This window comes from Hemiscyllium ocellatum, chromosome 37 (assembly GCF_020745735.1).
Source record: "Hemiscyllium ocellatum isolate sHemOce1 chromosome 37, sHemOce1.pat.X.cur, whole genome shotgun sequence".
Lineage (NCBI taxonomy): Eukaryota > Metazoa > Chordata > Chondrichthyes > Orectolobiformes > Hemiscylliidae > Hemiscyllium > Hemiscyllium ocellatum.
The window spans coordinates 31251593-31271066 of NC_083437.1; positions in this window are offsets into that span (position 1 = coordinate 31251593).

The following is a 19474-nucleotide window of genomic DNA, read 5'->3' on the forward strand; positions in this document are numbered from 1 at the left end:
AAACTGATAGCATCTCAGAATTAGAGGAGGCTTAGGTTCATAACATTCCTTAACCGAATTCATCAGCTCTTGAAAGGTTTTAGTATTCGGTGCCTCAGCGAAAGTTAGGCTCCTAATAACCAAAAAAGGTACAGATCCACAAGCTGTCAGGAGAATTACTCATCACTTTTTATCTAATGTCATTTGCCGCAAAAACCTAAAGCATTCTTTCCACATACTGGACCCAGTCTTTAATGGCATGATAAAACAAGTAAAGCTTCCTAAATAACAGCATAATGCCAAAAACGCATACCCTAATTCTCAGAGCCAGCTTTCAGAATGAGCAGAACGCCTGACACTCTTGTTTATGTCTGTCAGCCAGGGTTCCCTAATTGTAACAGGTTAACAGCCACAGTCAGAGAACTCATATTGTATGAGGTCCATCTGCCTGATCTTGTTACAATGACTACAGTTTGAGATGATCAGCTTTAATACATTAATTTCTTTCATACAGTTTTCATTGACAGGTCATTGACTTGTAAGAAATTGGAGGGAATTTCTGGGGGGCCAGTATTTGGGAGTTAGATCCCCTAAAATCGACATCTGTTGGGAATCTGATACAATTGCACATTCTCCTGGGCTTAAAAGGATAGATTTGGATACAAGCAGGGAACTCACTTGGAACTGTCCGGAAGATAATTATATAAGAATGCAGGGAATTACATGTCTCTTTAACTCTTCATTTAGGCAGCTGCTGCTCACTGAACCTCTTTTCAGAGAACATTTCCATGCCTTGACAAGTGATCACCAACTGTCTTACATTTCATCCACCTACAGCAGCACTTGCCTTCTCCATAGCACGGGAGCAATATACATAGTTTAAACTTTTCTCCATAAGAGATGAAGAGAAGCAGAGGAACCAACTGTAGCAGTTGGAACAACATGAGTACAGATCCCCAGAATTCTTACAATGTAGAAGGAGGTCGGGAGGATCACTGGCTCTCTGTATGAACATTAGAATTTAGTGCCATTCTCCTGCCTTTTTTCCATAATCCTGAATATTGTTTATATTTAAATAATCATCTAATGCCTTTTTGAATGTCTCATTTGAACCCACGCATTTTAATCCTTTTGCAAATTACTTTTTATTTGTGGCTATTTTTTAACCTTTTATAAGAGGGAACAGTTTCTCACCCACTATCTATGCTATCCAGCCCTTTCATGATTTTGAATACTTCTTCTTATGTCCATCTCTTCCATAAAAACAATCCCAATTTCTCCCTTCGTAACTGAAGATTCTCATCCCTGGGACCATTCTCATGAATCTGTCTCCAATCCATTCTCATCTTTCCTAAAATTTGGCACCCAGGGCTGTAAAAGGTACACAAACTGTGTTCAAGGAGGTGTCTAATCAAGATCGGCATGATCATGTTGCTCCTGTAATCTTATTGATGATGCCAGTATTAATGCTGCACAATATGCTTTATTAGCTACTTGTTGTACTGTCCTCCGTTTTGATGCTAGCTGATGTTACAAATGGACAAGTCAGATCCCAGATTGAAATCTGAATTAATAATTTTTTTTGGTTTAAATGAGGAAGTTTTTCACCAAAACATAAACAACGCAGTGCTGCAGATTCAGGTTTGACAATAAAACAGAAGTTTATTACAGAAAAAAAAATTATGTAGAATAAAGAGAATAATTTACATACAGCACAAATTTAAAGATTAAAGAAAACCTATGTAAAATACAATCTTAATAATCCAAAAAACATTCCTTTACAATATTTACATTTATTTGGAGCTTAAATTAACCCTGCCTTCAGATCAATTCAATTGAGAATCTGTTCATCTCTTCCTGGAGTCTTCATGCAACTGAGTTTAGACTTTCTCAGCTTCAAATAAACATTTCAGGATTGTAACCAAACTTTTCTCGTCTACAATTTTTAAATTATACTCTTTACACTGATGAAATCTTTTTCCTGCTAACCTCATCAAAAATCCCGACACATATTTCCTTCGTTATTGAACTGCCGAGTAAAACTGATAGCATCTCAGAATTAGAGGTGCCTGCTATTTTATCTTTCCTCTGAGTTTCCTCATCACCTCTAGCAGGTCAGGTACAGAAAGATGTTTCTGCACCTGTGAAGGAGATTCTCAGCAAGCTAGAGCCCTCTCGGCCTCAGACTACCACCGGACAACCACAATAGTCATTTCAAGCAACTGATCAGTTTTGCTTATCAGGGCTTCACCTAGGCATAGCACGTATTATTGAGCACCTCATCAACTGGAATGTTCACCAAACAACCTGATTTCTCCAACCGCCACAGTTAATGTATAAAAATACTGACACTGTCTGAAGTGATTGCAAAAGAACAAGCTGAGGTTGAAATATTTTGCCCTTCACTGTTTGCAATGAAAAGAGTCAAAGATGGACAGGCTCTCAGTCTCTGCAAGTTTTAGTATAGATCAATACATGTTTTCATTCAGTTTCTACTATCACCACAAGCTGCAATAGATTATCTTGCATTGATGATTTACCATGCTGATAATGCAAAAGTTACGTAATGGAAAAACATAAATTAAGAAAATATTAAGGCACAAAGGCTTCAAGATGTCTAATTGCTGTATCAGTATTTAATTTCACTTTTACTGTGTATATTTTATTTCTGTTATGTTATTGGTTGCTGCAGTGGTTGGATGCATTTAAGGATGTTGCACTTTATTCCTAATCAGTCTTGAATGATGTAGGCCTAAGGATATACCATTTACTTTGTCACATTGTCAGTAGTGGCATCTCTGAGTATATCAGCATGTATGATTGAGCCTTGGGGATCAATTGTAAAGTTTTAGCCTCGGAATACAAATGCCAACTGATCAGGTAGTGGTCTCCAATAATAATTCCTCTGATGTTGGTGTATGAGCAGTATCTGCAACTAAATCATTACATGTCTTGCTGGTAACTGCAGGATAGAGTTCTCTGCAAGGCACTACCTCTATTTGGAGAATGTGACAGTGAGACATGAACACATCCCCACCATATTACGAGTGCACAATGCTTCAAATGTTGAGAGCATATGGGCTTTTTTGTACCAAGGGCCTGCTGGTCTTTTCCTTAAAAAGACCAAAAGTCAATAGTGTATAGTGTGTTGTGTTTCTGCTGATTCCACAATGATCAGCAAGGTGCTTGTGGTTCATTTCAATTTGGCCCAAACAAAGGATCACAAAATTAACAGTTTTAAAATGAAAATGCAAACATTAATACCGCCACCATAAGAGCAATGAAATTAAACAAAAATGTCAGTGAACACTTGGGAACCCCAGCTCCAAAGCTAACAGAAAATTATAACTGACAGTGTAGCAGAGATGTAAAGGCATCTCAGCCAGGAATTGGGTGGCACTGAAATTGTATTGAGTCTGTTTGTGGTGAATCATGATTGCTCTACTTGCTGCATCTGTATCATCCATAGCACACAGTCTTCCCCTTTATCCTCATGGGAGTTGATGTCTGACTCCATCTCCTCCTCTGCAAAGTCACCACCCTTTTGCTGAGTAAGATGGTGCAGGGTACAGAAAACTATAATTATCCTAGACACTCCAACAAGTACTGAAGTGCTCCCCACCTGAGTGATCCATATAGCAGAATAAATCTTTGGCAATCCTGCCATTGGCTGTATCATCAACCTTTTTGAGACGTGGACAGCAATGCTTTGCAGATTTCGCATTGGTGTCATCAACTATCTGTGGGTATCCACTGTCAGTGAGAGTCAGTTAGATAGAGCCATATTACAGGGGAAGCTGAAAGAATGTAAAGGTGGATACATCCTTGGGACCTGATCAGATGTACCTTAGAACTCTTAAGAAACTAGGGAAGCGATTGTGGACCCCTTGTTGAGATATTTGTGTCATCGATAGCCACAGGTGAGGTGCCAGAAGACGAGCGGTTGACTAACATGGTGCCACTATTTAAGAAAGGTGGTAAGGAAAAGACAGGAAACTATGACTGGTGAATCTGACATCGGTGATGAACAAGTTGTTGGAGGAAATCCTGTGGGACAGGATTTACATGGTTTTGGAAAGACAAGCACTGATTAAGGATAGTCAACATGGCTTTGTGCATGGGAAATCATGCCCTGCTAACTTGAGTTTTTTGAAGAAGTAATGAAGAGGATTGATGAGGAGAGAGTGGTAGACATGGTCTATATGGACTTCAGTAAGGCATTCAACAAGGTTCCTCATGGTAGACTGGTTAGCAAGATTTGATCACATGGAATACAGGGAGAACTGTCAATTTGGATAGAAAACTGACTCAAAGGTAGAAAACAGAAGGTGGTATTGGAGGGTTGCTTTTCAGACTAGAGTCTTGTGACCAGTAGTGTGCCATAAGTGTTAGCGTTGAGTTCACTGCTTTTCATAATTTCTATAAATGATTTGGATGTGAACATAGGAGGTGTGGTTACTAAGTTTCAGATGACACCAAAATTGGAGGTGTAGTGGACAGTGAGAAGGTTACCTCAGAGTATAACGGAATATTGATCAGATGGCGGATGGGCCGAGGAGTGGCAGATGGAGTTTAGATAAGATAAATGTGAAATGCTGCATTTTGGAAAGGCAAATCAGGGCAGGACTTAAGCACTTAGTGCTAAGGTCCGAGGGAGTGTTGCGGAATAAAGAGACCTTGGAGTGCAGGTTCATAGTTCCTTGATAGTACAGACGCAGGTCAATAGGATAGTGAAGAAAGCGTTTGGTATTAGATTAGATTACTTAGTGTGGAAACTGGCCCTTCGGCCCAACAAGTCCACACCAACCCACTGAAACGCAACCCATCCAGACCCATTCCCTTACATTTACCCCTTCACCTAATCCTATGGGCAATTTAGCATGGCTAATTCACCTAACCTGCACATCTTTGGACTGAGGGAGGAAACCGGAGCACCCGGAGGAAACCCACGCAGACACGAGGAGAACGTGCAAACCCCACACAGTCGGTCACCTGAGGCAGGAACTGAACCCGGGTCTCTGGCACTGTGAGGCAGCAGTGCTAACCACTGTGCTACCGGGCTGCCCACAAATGCTTGTTATGCTTGCCTTTATCAGTCACTGCATTGAGTATAGGAGTTGGGAGGTCACGTTGCAGCTGTACTGGTCAATTAGTTGGGTCACTTTTGGAATATTGCATGCAGTTTTGGTCTCCCTGCTATAGGAAAGATGTTGTGAAACTTCAAATGGTTCAGAAAAGATTTACAAGGATGGTGCCAGGGTTGGAGGGTTTGAGTTATAGGGAGAGGCTGAATAGACTGGGGTTATTTTCCCTGGAGCACCGGCGGCTGAGGGGTGACCTTATGAAGGTTTATAAAATCATGAGGGGCATGCATAGGGTGAATACCAAGGCCTTTTACCCAGGGTGGGGGAAAGCATAGGATTAAGGTGAGAGGGGAATGATTTAAAAGGGACCTAAGGGATAACTTTTTCATGCAGAGGGTGGTGCGTTTATGGAATGAGCTACCAGAGAAAGTAGTGGAGGCTGGTACAATTACAAAATTTAAAAACCATCTGGATATGTGCATGAATAGAAAGAGTTTAGTGGGATATGGGCCAAATGCTAGCAAATGGGACTAAATTAGTTTAGGATATCTGGTCGGCATGGGCATGCTGGATCGAATGGTCTGTTCTGTGGTGTACATCTCTATGACTCTATGACTTGCAGCACCTGTGAATTTTCTACGGTCACTTGCTAGCTGCACATTCATAAAATTGAACCTTTTTCTGAAAAAGAATGGAGTGGGATGATCCCAATGAGTTGTCAGCACCACATGCATGCAGTCAATCTGGAAGTAGGAATCTACTGATGACTATTGCTACAAAAGCCCATCCCCCTGACTTATGTCCCTCAGGGAAGGAAATCTGCTTTTCCCACCTTGTCAGGCCTACACGTGACTCCAGATCCACAGCAATGTAGCTGACACTCAACTGCTCTTTGATATGGCCTAGCAAGCCATTTAGATCAAGGGAAGCTAGGAATTGACAATAAATGCTGACCAACAAGCGATGCCCATGTTCCACAAGTGAATACACAAAAAAAAATCCTTGTACTTGTGAGAATCCTCCAATTGCAGCAGTCCCACTCCTCAGACAGCCTAGGTCTCATATAAAATCAATTGCTCTTCTGAAGATGACTTCTTTCACCTCAGAGATGCATTATTGGGTGGCAATCTAGTATATTTCATACATGTTCCCAGTGGAACCCTGGAAAGAGTCACTGGTAAAGTTGTTCAATGCTGCTGTCACTTTTAATGCTACCAGCATTGCATTACTTCCCAGTATTCTTGGACACAGGTCTTCATAAGCAGCACACATATGGGAGTTACCACATCCTGTGAAATGTTAGGCTGCTTCCAGCATTGCTTCTCAGATATTTGCAGGTACTCGCAGGACCCGTGGTCTATAAGATTGCTTGTCAATATTCACCATCACAAGGGACCATGGTTGCCAGGATCCTGTGCTTCTCAACTCTCTGCTGACTCTCCCTATTAATATTTTGGCAGCTGTATTTCATGGCCCTGCCATATATCTGCTGCAATGTGGCTATCAGTATTCCTGGGTTGAATTGTCTCATAACCATGTTTGCCTGAAGATATCCATGAACTGGTTGCAGGGATTACTGTGTGCAGTTCTGGTCACCTCACTATAGGAATAATGTGATAGCACTTGAGGAAGCACAAAGGAGTTTCACCAAGATGTTGCCTGGGAATGGGAAATTGAGCTAGAAAGAGAGACGACATAGGCTTGGAGACGACATATTTTCTTTAGAACAAAGAAGACTGAGGGGGAACATGATTGAGAGGAATGGACAGAGTGAATAAAGAACAGCTGCTCCTCTTGGTTGAGGGATCAATCACGAGAGGGCTTAAGGACAGGAGATTCAGAGGGGACTTGGGGAAAAAAAACACTTTTCATTCAGCAGGTGGTGGGAATCTGAAATGCACTGTCTGGGAAGGTACTGGAGGCTGGAAAACTTACAACTTTTTAAAAATAATTGGATGAGTGCTTAAAATATAACTTTAAAGGATATGAGACAAGTGCAGGAAATTGGAATTAGTGCACTTTTAGTGGTAGTTATGTCCGTCAAAGGGCCTTTACAGTAGTGTATAAATCTATGGGGCTTGGCTTTATTTGGGGTTTTGCTGTGAACCAGAGTCCTTCTGTTCAGGAAATGTCATGAGTGAGTCTATGCAATGGCTTTCGCTTAAGTGGTCACAAAGTCATAGAGACATAGAGATGTACAGCACAGAAACAGACCCTTCAGTCCAACCTGTCCATGCTGACCAGATATCTCAACCCAATCTAGTCCCACCTGCCAGCACCTGGCCCATATCCTTCCAAACCCTTCCTATTCATATACCCATCCAGATGCCTTTTAAATGTTGCAATTGTACCAGCCTCCACTACTTCCTCTGGCAGCTCATTCCATACACGTATCACCCTCTACGTGAAAATATTGCCCCTTAGGTCTCTTTTATATCTTTCCCCTCTCACCCTAAACCTATGCCTTCTGGTTCTGGACTCCCACACCCAGGGAAGAGACTTTGTCTATTTATCCTATCCATGCCTCTCTTCATTCTATAAACCTCTATAAGGTCACCCCTTAGCCTCGGCCACTCCAGGAAAAAACAGCACCAGCCTATTCAACCTCTCCATCTAGCTCAAATCTTCCAACCCTGGCAACATCCTTGTAAATCTTTTCTGAACCCTTTCAAGTCCTTCCAATAGGAAGGAGACGAAAACTGCACGCAACATTCCAAAAGTGGCCTAACCAATGTCCTGTACAGCCGCAACACGACCTCCCAACTCCTGTACTCAATACTCTGACCAATAAAGGAAAGCAAACCAAACGCCTTCTTCACTATCCTATTTCCCTGCGACTCCACTATCCTATTTCCCTGCGACTCCACTTTCAAGGAGCTATGAACCTGCACTCCAAGGCTTCTTTGTTCAGCAACACTCCCTAGGACCTTACCATTAAGTGTGTAAGTCCTGCTAAGATTTACTTTCCCAAAATGCAGCACCTCGCATTTATCTAAAATCCACTTGCCACTTCTCAGCACATTGGCCCATCTGATCAAGATCCTGTTGTAACCTGAGGTAATCTTCTTCGCTGTCCACTACACCTCCAATTTTGGTGTCATCTGCAAACTTACTAGCTATGCGTCTTATGCTCACATCCAAATCATTTACATAAATGACGAAAAGTGGTGTTCCCTAAACTCAATCAGACTGGTGAGAGTGGCCACTTTCGTCAGAATAGCCTGCAACTCATATGCTCCATTTGCAGTATTTTCTAATGATAAAGTCAGTTTTGTTTAGAATCCTTACAGTGTGGAAACAGGCCATACGGCCCATCGAGTCCACATCAACATACTAAAGAGCATCCCACCCAGATTCAGCCCCCTACCCTATCCTTGAAAACCTGCATTTCCCATAGCTAATCCATCTAGCCTGCACATCCTTGAAAAGTACTGCCAACTTAGCATGGCCAATCTACCTAATTTGCACATCTTTGGACTATGGGGGAAACTGAAACCCACATAGACACAAGCAGAATCTGCAAACTTCACACAGGCAGTTGCCCGAGGGTGGAGTCAAACCCGGTTCCATCACACTGTAAGGCAGCAGTGCTAGCCACTGTGCCATCACATTGCAGCACCTGTTTGAAGTCCGGTTGGGGTTCAGTTATTAGATGCTTTTGTATGGTCATATCATTAATCCTACATACCAAACACTCTCTCAGCATCTTCTTAATGGTTAAACCAAAATCACATGTCTCTGCCAGTCATCTTACCCTAGTCAAAAATACGGATTTGCATTTCTCTGGTTTGTGAAATGCCAAATAAAAATGATAGCATCTCAGAATTAGAAGAGGCTTGGGTCATAATATTCCTTAAGTAAATCTGTCAACTCTTGAAAGGTTTTAGTATCTGGTGCATCAGGGAAAGTTAGGCTCTTCATAATTGAAAAAGCTGCAAAACCACAAGCTGTCAGGAGAATTACTCGTTGTTTTTCATCTGCCTCAATGTCTTTTGTGCAGAAAAGTAACGTATTCTTTCCACACTCTGGGTCTAGTCTTTGATGGCAGGATCAAATGAGCCAAGTTTCCCAAATAATGGCATGATGCCAGAAATGCTTACCCCAACTCAAAGACGACTCTTGCAAGCAAATTTCTTCAGAGCATGTTTTACTGTGGTCACCACTGAAATAAATCCATAGAGGCTGGTATCTCGTTAAACATGGAAAGTCTTTGACACTGATCCAGCTCCCTCAGAGCCAACTCTGAGAGTGTCAGAATATCTAACATTTTTTTTATATGTCAGCCAGGGCTCCCTGATTGGACCACAATTAGAGAACTCATATTCTATGAGATCCAGCTGGCTGACCCTGTTACAATCATTACAGTTGTTATGTTGCTTTGGTGAGGAAGAAAATCATCGTTCAATTGAATAACTGATTAATAAACATATTGACACAATATCTTTACTTTATCTCCTTGGCCTGTATTTATAACTTAACATTCTTCAAATGAGAATGGATAGAGGTTCAGTCATATCAATTTCGCAAAAATGTCATCTAAATCATATCAAATATATTAGAAAGTAAACGTATGTGAAATAGAATTTAAGTGATGGTCACCATTTGAATTTTACTCTTTTTATAATCTGAATATACATGTTCAAGTTGCCAAGACATGTATAAATGTTACAAAATTTGTATGATTGTCAAAGCAATTACTGTATTTCAGTCAAAAGTTTTATTTAATGTTGAATTTGAATGTCACATTTAAATGAAAAACTTCCAAGAAAATGAAAAGACATGATAATGTATAGACCAACATTTTTTAAACTGAGGCAGTAAAAAAAATGTATTTTTTAATTTTGAATCATTTCTGTTACTTTTTACATGATCTTCCTTTTTGTCTTCATATAAATCGCAGAATCCCTACAGTGTGGAAACAGGCCATTTGGCCCAACACGTCCACACTGACCCTCCGAAGAGTAATCCACCTAGACCAATTCCCCAACCCTATTACTCTACATTTACACCTGATAAATGCACCTAACCTACACATTCCTGAATACTATAGGCAATTTAGCTTGGCCAATTCACCTAAACTGCACATCTTTGGACTGTGGAAGGAAACTGGAGCATCCGAAGGAAACACACGTGGACACAGGGAGAATGTGCAAACTCCACACAGACAGTTGCCCAAGGCTGGAATCAAATCTGGGTCCCTGGTGCTGTGAGGCAGCAGTGCCAACCACTGAGCCACCATGCTGCCCCTTGGCGTACTGTAAATTGAATTAACCCTCTACAGTGCTTACAACATTAAGAATACATTATTTGAGTTATAACCTAGATTTTTGAGTTCAACAACATTGCTGACTTGATAGATGTGTTGCAGGTGTGACAGAGCCATACCTTCCAGCAGAATACAGGACTGAACCACAGTATGGACTATATCACTTCAACTCTGTTAGAACTATAGCAAAATTATCAGGCTTAGGTTTGCTGAATCATACAAGAGAATGTAAACCAGGACTTATCTTCCTGAAAGTTTTGTCATTGACAAGATTGGTGAAAGCAGTATAATTGATTTTAAAAGATTTGGGAGCTGTTGAGGGGTGTGTGACTTCATTTTCCACTTTTATCCAGAATTCCTTCTAAAGAAGCAATGTGCAAAACACTGAATGAGGAAAGAATTCTATGATGAGTGTGATAGAATGATGAGAACATTAAATGAAGGTACAGAAGTCATTCAGGCCATCGAGTCTGTTGCATCATCCAATGAGACAATGGATGATCTGATAATCCTCAAATCCACTTGCCTGCCCTGTGCAATGTAACCTGTGCGCCTCTGTCTAAGAATTTTTTACAATCCTTGATCTGTACATCCTTGCTTACTGTAAACAAAGCTTTTCACTGTACTTCAGTACATATGACAATAAATCAATCAATTAATCAATTCCCATAACCCTTGCTTCCCTTACTGATTAAAAATCTGTCTATGTCAGCCTTGAATATATTTAATGATCCAGCCTCAACAGCTTTGCAATAAATAATTCCACAGATCACTCTCTCTGAAAGAAGAAATTTCTCATCTCTGTCTTAAATATGTAACCCCTTTTTCTGAGATAATGCCCTCTAGTCCTAGACTCTTCACAAGGGGAAGCAACATTTTCACAAATATCCTGCCAAATCCCCTATGAACCTGGATAAGGTTACCTCTCATTTTTATAAATTCTAATGTGTACAGGCACAACCTACTTAACCTCTCCTCCTAAGATACTCTATGCCTAATTAACTTTCTCTGGTCTGCTTCCAGTGCCAGATAAGAGGTCCAAATCAGTTCAAAATATTTCAACTGTGTTCTGATTAGTGTCTTGTATAGTTTCAGCAAAACCTCCCTACCTTTATAACCAATTTCCTTTGAATTAAAGGCCAAAACTTACTTATCCTTCCGTATTACCCAATTAATTTAAATACTAACATTTTGTGATTCATGGCCAAACATTTCCAAATTCTTCTGTTCTGTAGCTTCCTGCAATGTTTCTCTCCATTTGAATATTCTGCTCCTCTGTTCTTCATGCCAATGTACATAACCCCACATTTTCCACATTATATTCCATCTATCAAGTTTTTGCCCACTCAGTTAACCTATCTATCTAATCCACTCTTTGTATCATCCTCACCACTTGCCACCCCAAGCTTGGCTACAGTATATTCATTTTTCTCAATGAAGTCATTAATATAGACTGTAAATAATTGTGATCCCAGCAGTGATCTCTGTGGCACACTAGAAGTTACAGTCTGCCATCCTTCCACCTTTCCTAACTGTTTATATTCTGTTAGTTAGCCAATCCCCTATCCATCTTAATATAGTACCCCCAACACCATGAGCTGTTATCTTATTAAATAACCTAATGTGTGGTATCTTTATTTGTAAAATCCAAATATTTACATCTACTGCTTCCCCTTTATCTATTCTGCATGTTACCTCCTCAAAGAATTCAAGTAAATTTGTCAGGCATGATTTCCCCTTCATGAAGCCATGATGAGACTGCTTAGTTGTATTATGTATTTCCAAATGCTCTGCTATTACATCCTTTACAAGAGACTCTAATATTTTTCCAATCAAGACGTTAAGCTAACTGGCCTATTGTCACCAGTTTTTATAATCTCCTTCCCTTTTTAAATAAAGTTATTACATTGGCAGTTTTCCATCCTCTGAGACTCCAGAATCCAAGGATTCCTTGAAGATTACTACTAGTGCATCCATTATCTTTGCAGTTACTTCCATTAATATCATAAGATGCAACCCATTGGGTCTAATCGACTAATCAGTTTTTAAGCCCTTTGCTTTCCCTAGCACTGATCGTTATTTGCTCTCCTCTTTTCGCCCTTTGAATATTTTGTAATTTTGAAACTCCATTAGTATCTTCTATTGTGAAGACTGATGCAAGGTATTTATTCAACTCCTCTGCCATTTCTTGGTTCCCCATTATTATTTCCCAGCCTCATTTCTTAAGGTGCCTCTGTTCATTTTGGCTTCTCTTTTCATTTTTATATATTTAAAAAGCTCCTGATATTTGTCTTGATACCACTCATCGGTTTACTGTCAAAGTTTATTTTCTTCCTTTTTTTGGTGTTATTTGTTGGATTTTAAAACTTCCTCAATCCCCTTGTTTCCCACCCATACTTGCCAAAACCTATAATTTTTCTTTCAATTTGAAGTTATCCTTAACTTCCCTAGTTAAATATGGCTGGCTTATCCCCTTCCTAGAATCGTTCTTCCTTACTGGAATATGTCTTTGTAGTGAGTCATGAACTATTTGCTTAAATGTTTGCCATTGTTCTTCAACTGTCTTTGTGACTAAATTTCTTTCACAATCCATTCCAGTCAGTTTTGCCCTCATTTGTTCATAATTACCCTTATTTAAGCTGAGCGCATTTGTATATAACCCAAGTTGCCCCATCTCAAATTGAATGTTAAATTCTGCCATATTATGATCACATATTATGATCAAAGGGGATCTTTTACTCTAAAATCATTTATTAAACTTGCTTTATTACACATCACCAGATCCAAAATAGCCTGAATCCTGATTGGATCCACAACATATTATTCTAGGAAACCGTTCTAAATACATTCCATGAATTACAGTCATAGAATCAGAGAGATGTACTGCACAGAAACAAACCATTCAGTCCAACCCGTCCATGCCGACCAGATATCCCAAACCAATCTAGTCCCACCTGCCAGCACCTGGTCCATATCCCTCCAAACCCTTCCTATTCATATACCCATCCAGATGCCTTTTAAATTTTTGAGCCTCCACCAGTTCCTTTGGCAACTCATTCCATACACGCATCACCCTCTGCGTGAAAATGTTGCCCCTTAGGTCTCTTTTATATCTTTCCCCTCTCACCCTAAACCTATGCCCACTGGTTCTGGACTCTCCCACTCAGGAAAAAGACTTTGTCCATTTATCCTATCCATGCCCCTCACGATTTTATAAACTTCTATAATGCCACCCCTCAGCCTCCAATGCTCCAGGGAAAACAGGCCCAGCCTATTCAACCTCTCCCTCTAGCTCAAATCCTCCAATCATGGCAACACCCTTGTAAATCTTTTCTGAACCCTTTCAAGTTTCACAACATCCTTCCAATAGGAAGGAGACCAGAGCTGCACGGAATATTCCAAAAGTGGCCGAACCAATGTCCTGTACTCAATACTCTGACCAATAAAGGAAAGCATATCAAATGCCTTCCTCGCTATCCTAACTACCTGCGACTCCACTTTCAAGGAGCTAGGAACCTACACTCCAAGGTCTCTTTGTTCAGCAACACACTCCAGGACCTTACCATTAAGTGTATAAGTGCTGCTAAGATTTGCTTTCCCAAAATGCAGCCCCTCACATTTATCTAAATTAAAGTCCATCTGCCACCCCTCAGCACATTAGCCCATCTGATCAAGATCCAACCTTCTTCGCTGTCCACTACACCTCCAATTTTGGTCTCATTTACAAACTTACTAACTGTACCTTTTACGCTCATGTCCAAATCATTTATATAAATGACGAAAAGTAGTGGACCCAGCACCAATCCTTGTGGCACTTCACTAATCACAGGCCTCCAGTCTGAAAAACAGCCCTCCACTACCATCCTCTGTCTTCTATCCTTGAACCAGTTCTGTATCCAAATGGCTAGCTCTCCATGTATTCCATGAGAGCTAACCTTGCTAACCAGTCTCCCTTGGGGAACCTTGTCGAACACCTTACTCAGGTTCATGTAGATCATGTCTACTGCTCTGCCCTCATCAATCCTCTTCATTACTTCTTCAAAAAACTCAATTAGGTTTGTGAGACATGACTTCCCACGCACAAAGCCATGTTGACTATCCCTAAGCAGTCCTTGCCTTTCCAAATACATGTACATCCTGTCCCTCAGGATTCCCTCCAACAACTTGCCCACCACCGACATCAGGCTCACCAGTCTATAGTTCCCTGGTTTGTCCTTACCACCTTTCTTAAATAGTGGTTCCATGATAGCCAACCTCCAGTCTTGTGGCACCTCACCTGTGACTATTGATGATACAATAGTGGGCGGCACGGTGGTAGTGGGCGGCACGGTGGCACAGTGGTTAGCACTGCTGCCTCACAGCGCCTGAGACCCGGGTTCAATTCCTGACTCAGGCGACTGACTGTGTGGAGTTTGCACGTTCTCCCCGTGTCTGCGTGGGTTTCCTCCGGGTGCTCCGGTTTCCTCCCACAGTCCAAAAGATGTGCGGGTCAGGTGAATTGGCCATGCTAAATTGCCCGTAGTGTTAGGTAAGGGGTAAATGTAGGGGTATGGGTGGGTTGCGCTTCGGCGGGTCGGTGTGGACTTGTTGGGCCGAAGGGCCTGTTTCCACAGTGTAAGTAATCTAAAGTAATCTAAAAAAAATCTCAGCAAGCGGCCCAGTAATCACAAAACTCTAGGGTACACCTAATCAGGACCTGGAGATTTATCTACTTTTTTGCGTTTCAAGACATCCAGCTCTTTCTCCTCTGTAAAATGGACATTTTTCAAGATGTCATCATCTAATTCCAAACATTCTATATCTTCCATATCTTACACGTTTAGTATCTCCCCCATCTGCTGCGGCTCCTCACAAAGGCCACCTTTGCTGATCTTTGAGGGGCCCTATTCTCTCCCTAGTTACCCTTTTATCCTGAACGTATTTGTAAAAACCCTTTGGATTCTTCATAACTCTATTTTCCAAAGCTATCTCATGTCCCATTTTTGCCCTCCTGATTTCCCTCTTAAGTAAACTCCTACCTCCTTTATACTCTTCTAAGGATTCACTTAATCTCTCCTGTCTATACCTGACATGTGCTTCCTTCTTTTTCTTAACCATATTCTTCCTCATGGCTTCCTCTGCAAATCTCATGTTTACGATTTTCCCAAACACTGTATGGTCTCAAATGTGAAACAACAATAGCCATCAATAAAGTACAAGAAGGCTGAATGAGAAAAAGAATGAGTAGGCAAATGCATGGCAGGTGGAGCTTAACACAGGAGAGTGTGAGATCATGCACTTTGGTAGGAAGAATCAAAAGGCAACATATTATTTAAATGGAGAAAAACCCTCAAAAAATGCAGCATAGGTAGATCTGGGTATTCTTGCGCATGAAACACAAAAGAAAACGTGCATCAAATAGTTAAGAAGGCAAATGTAATTTTGGTCTTCACTGCTTAGAGATTGGAGTTAAAAATAGAGAATTCTTGTTACAAAAGCACAGCTTTTGTTGAGGCCGAATTTGAAGTACTGTGTACATTCTTTCTCCCCATATTTAAGAAAAGATGTACTAGCACTTGAGGCAGTTGAAAAGAGTCGCACTGGACTGTTTCCTGGATGAGAGTTTGACTTATCAAGAATGACTAAACAGGTTAGACCTTTATTTATTAGAGTTTAGAAGTGTGAGGGATGATCTTATTGAAACATGAGGAGGCTTGAGAAAATTTTTCCATGGGTAGGGAGTCTTGAACGAGTGGCCATAGTTACAGAATTAGGGGACAGTTAATTAAAAATGAGATGTGAAAGAATTTTGTCTCATAGAGGGTAGTGACTGCACAGAATTTTGTACTCCAGAGAGTTGTGGAGGCTAGATCGCTGAAAATATTTGGAAACGAGATGATAGCTCTTTGAAATATTGGTTTTCTATAGATATACCAGGAATAAAAGAATGACTAGAGAAAGATTAGGGCCAATCAAGGATAGCAGTGGGAAGTTGTGCATGGAGTCTGAGGAGATGGGGAAGCGCAAAATGAATACTTTTCGTAAATATTCACATTGGAAAAAGAAGATGTTGTCGAGGAGAATACTGAGATACAGGCTACTAGATTAGACGGGGTTGACGTTCACAAGGAGGAGTGTTAGCAATTCTGGAATGTATGAAAATAGGTCAGTCCCCTAGGCCAGATGGGATTTATCCCAGTATTCTCTGGGAAGCCAAGGAGGAAATTGCAGAGCCTTTGGCTTTGAACTTTATGTTGTCACTATCTACAGGAAGAGTGCCAGAAGACTGGAGGATAGCAAATGTTGTTTTCTTGATCAAGAAGGGGAGGAGAGACAACCCTGGTATATATAGACCAGTGAGTCTTACTTCGGTTGTAGGTAAAATGTTGGAAAAGGTTATAACAAATAAGATTTATAATCAGCTAGAGAAGAAGAAGTTGATTAGGGATAGTCAACACTGTTTTGTGAAGGGTAGGTTGTGCCTCACAAACCTTATTGAGTTCTTTGAGATGGTGACCAAACAGGTAGATGAGGGTAAAGCAGTTGGTGTGGTGTACATGGATTTCAGTAAAGCGTTTGATAAGGTACCTTACAGTGGGCTATTGCACAAAATACAGAGGCATGGGATTAGGGTAATTTAGCAATTTGGATCAGAAGTTGGCTAGCTGAAAGAAGACAGAGGGTGGTGGTTGATGGGAAATATTCATCCTGGAGTTCGGTTACTAGTGGTGTACCACAAGGATCTATTTTGGGACTAGTGCTGTTAGTCACTTTTATAAATGACCTCGGTGCGGGTGTAGAAAGATGGGTTACTAAATTTGCAGATGACACTAAGGTTGGTGGAGTTATGGATAGTGCTGAAGGATGTTGCAGGCTACAGAGGGACATAGATAGGCTGCAGAGCTGGGCTAAGAGGTTTAATGCAGAAAAGTATGAAGTGATCCACTTTGAAGGAGCAACAGGAATAAAGAATACTGGATTAATTGTAAGATTCTTGATAGTGTAGATGAGCAGAGAGATCTCGGTGTTCGTGTACATAGATCCCTGAAAGTTACCATCCACGTTGACAGGATTGTTAAGAAGGCATATGGCGTATTAGCTTTTATTGGCAGAGAGATTGAGTTTTGGAGCCACAAGGTCATGCTGCAGCTGTACAAAACTCTGGCGCTGCTGCACTTGGAGTATTGCATACAGTTCTGGTCACTGCATTATGGGAAGGATGTGGAAGCTTTGGAGAGGGTTCAGAGGAAATTTACTAGGATGTTGCCTGGTATGGAGAGAAGGTCTTATGATGAAAGGCTGAGGGACTTGAGGCTGTTTTCATTAACGAGAAGAAGGTTGAGAGGTGACTTAATGGAGACATACAAGCTAATCAGAGGCTTAGATAGGGTGGACAATGACAGCCTTTTTCCTCGGATAGTGATGACTAGCATGAGAGGACACAGCTTTAAATTGAGGGGTGATAGATATAGGACAGATGTCAGAGATAGTTTCTCTACTCAGAGAGTAGTAGGAACGCACTACCTGCAATAGTAGTAGACTTGCCAACATTAAGGGCATTTAAATGGTCATTGGATAGAAAGATGGATGAAAATGGAATAGTGCAGGATAGATGGACTTCAGATTGGTTCCATAGGTCGGTACAATATCGAGGGCCAAATACTGTGCTGTATTGTTCTATGTTCGGTTGGAGAGTTGAGAATTCTCAGGAGACGGCCTGAAAGAGGAGTTAAGGCCATGTTTTTGCTGAATGGTGTGGTAGATCCAATGTGTCAAAAGGCTCCTATTTAATATCTTCTTACGACTAGAATCTTTCTCAAAACAACTCAGGAGAAAAGGAAAAAGATGAGAAATCTGAGGGAGAACAACATTAAAGGCATACAAGAAAACAACATTTGAGATACTGTTATGGAAGGCTGTTCAGTGAATTACTGTTGAATTTGCTGTACGTGATGCAGTTACATGGTAGTTGTTAGTTCCAATCTGGAAGTACAAACTGGCTGATGTATAGATAAAGGAAGTATCAAAAATAGCATATGAATTATATTGTCAAAAATGAGCATTGAAGTAAAAATGCAGTAGTAATAACTGGCATAAAATGTTGATGTGAAGAAAGACAGTTTAAAAGGATGCCTGTCTTTGGAAGTGTATGTGCTCATCATGTAATCTATCATTAAACATGTCAGTTTCAGATGTTATCCACCTCTAGTTGATCACTAATATTCAGTCTTTATATATGGTGTAATTCAGTGTTAAAAAGGGAAATGTATTCACCCAACTTGCCCCCAGTCTTAAATATTTTAGATAAAAATATCTCTAAACCCACTGGTGCCACTTAGTCCTGTATTTCAAAATTACTGGTCAGAGGCTGCATTGCAACAGACAATTTGTAAAGAATTACCCCATTCATGATATCATTGGTGTGGAACTTAATGATGTCACTGTAGGGAAAACTTATTAATGTCCATTCCCAGGTTACAACTGATTTAAAAGTGATGCAACACTGGAACAAGGGAAGAATTATAAATTGTTTGTTTTGGCACTCAAAGCTTAAAGAGGATGGACATCTGCCTAATACTAGCTTCCAATACTGAGAGTAAACCCAGCCAAATTCAGAATCCAAGTTAGTCCCAGCATAAACTAAACTATTTTCTGCATATACTTCAGGTCAATATTAATTCAGAACATTTATATTTTAAAAACTATCTGTCACATTAAGTCAATTGGATTGAGAAAGTGAGTTGATCATTAGCATGCACCTCTGCATCATGATCATTTTTGAGTTGATCGATAGAAAGTGAACCAAAAAGCTCAGTGTGACTCCTTCCGGTTTCACCTCTTTTGGGTAAAATACTGGATTTCCCACATCTCCGGTTGACGGTATAGATAGCTCAAGTTAATGTGTGATATAACAGAATTGCAGAAAATCTCCTTTAATAATGTAAACAACACTATCAGACAGATAGTCTCCAAATCTACCTTTGCATCTGATTGTTTTGATGACCATATATAATTACTTTTTCCCTCACTAATTGTCTGGCCCTCCTATTGTGGATACAGGTTCCTTGTTTTCCACAACCATCTGTTATTCTGCAATACTTCACCTAAGTACTCATTCGAGAGTTGATGGTGAGTGACACGAGTCTGTTTAATCATTTCGGGGCAT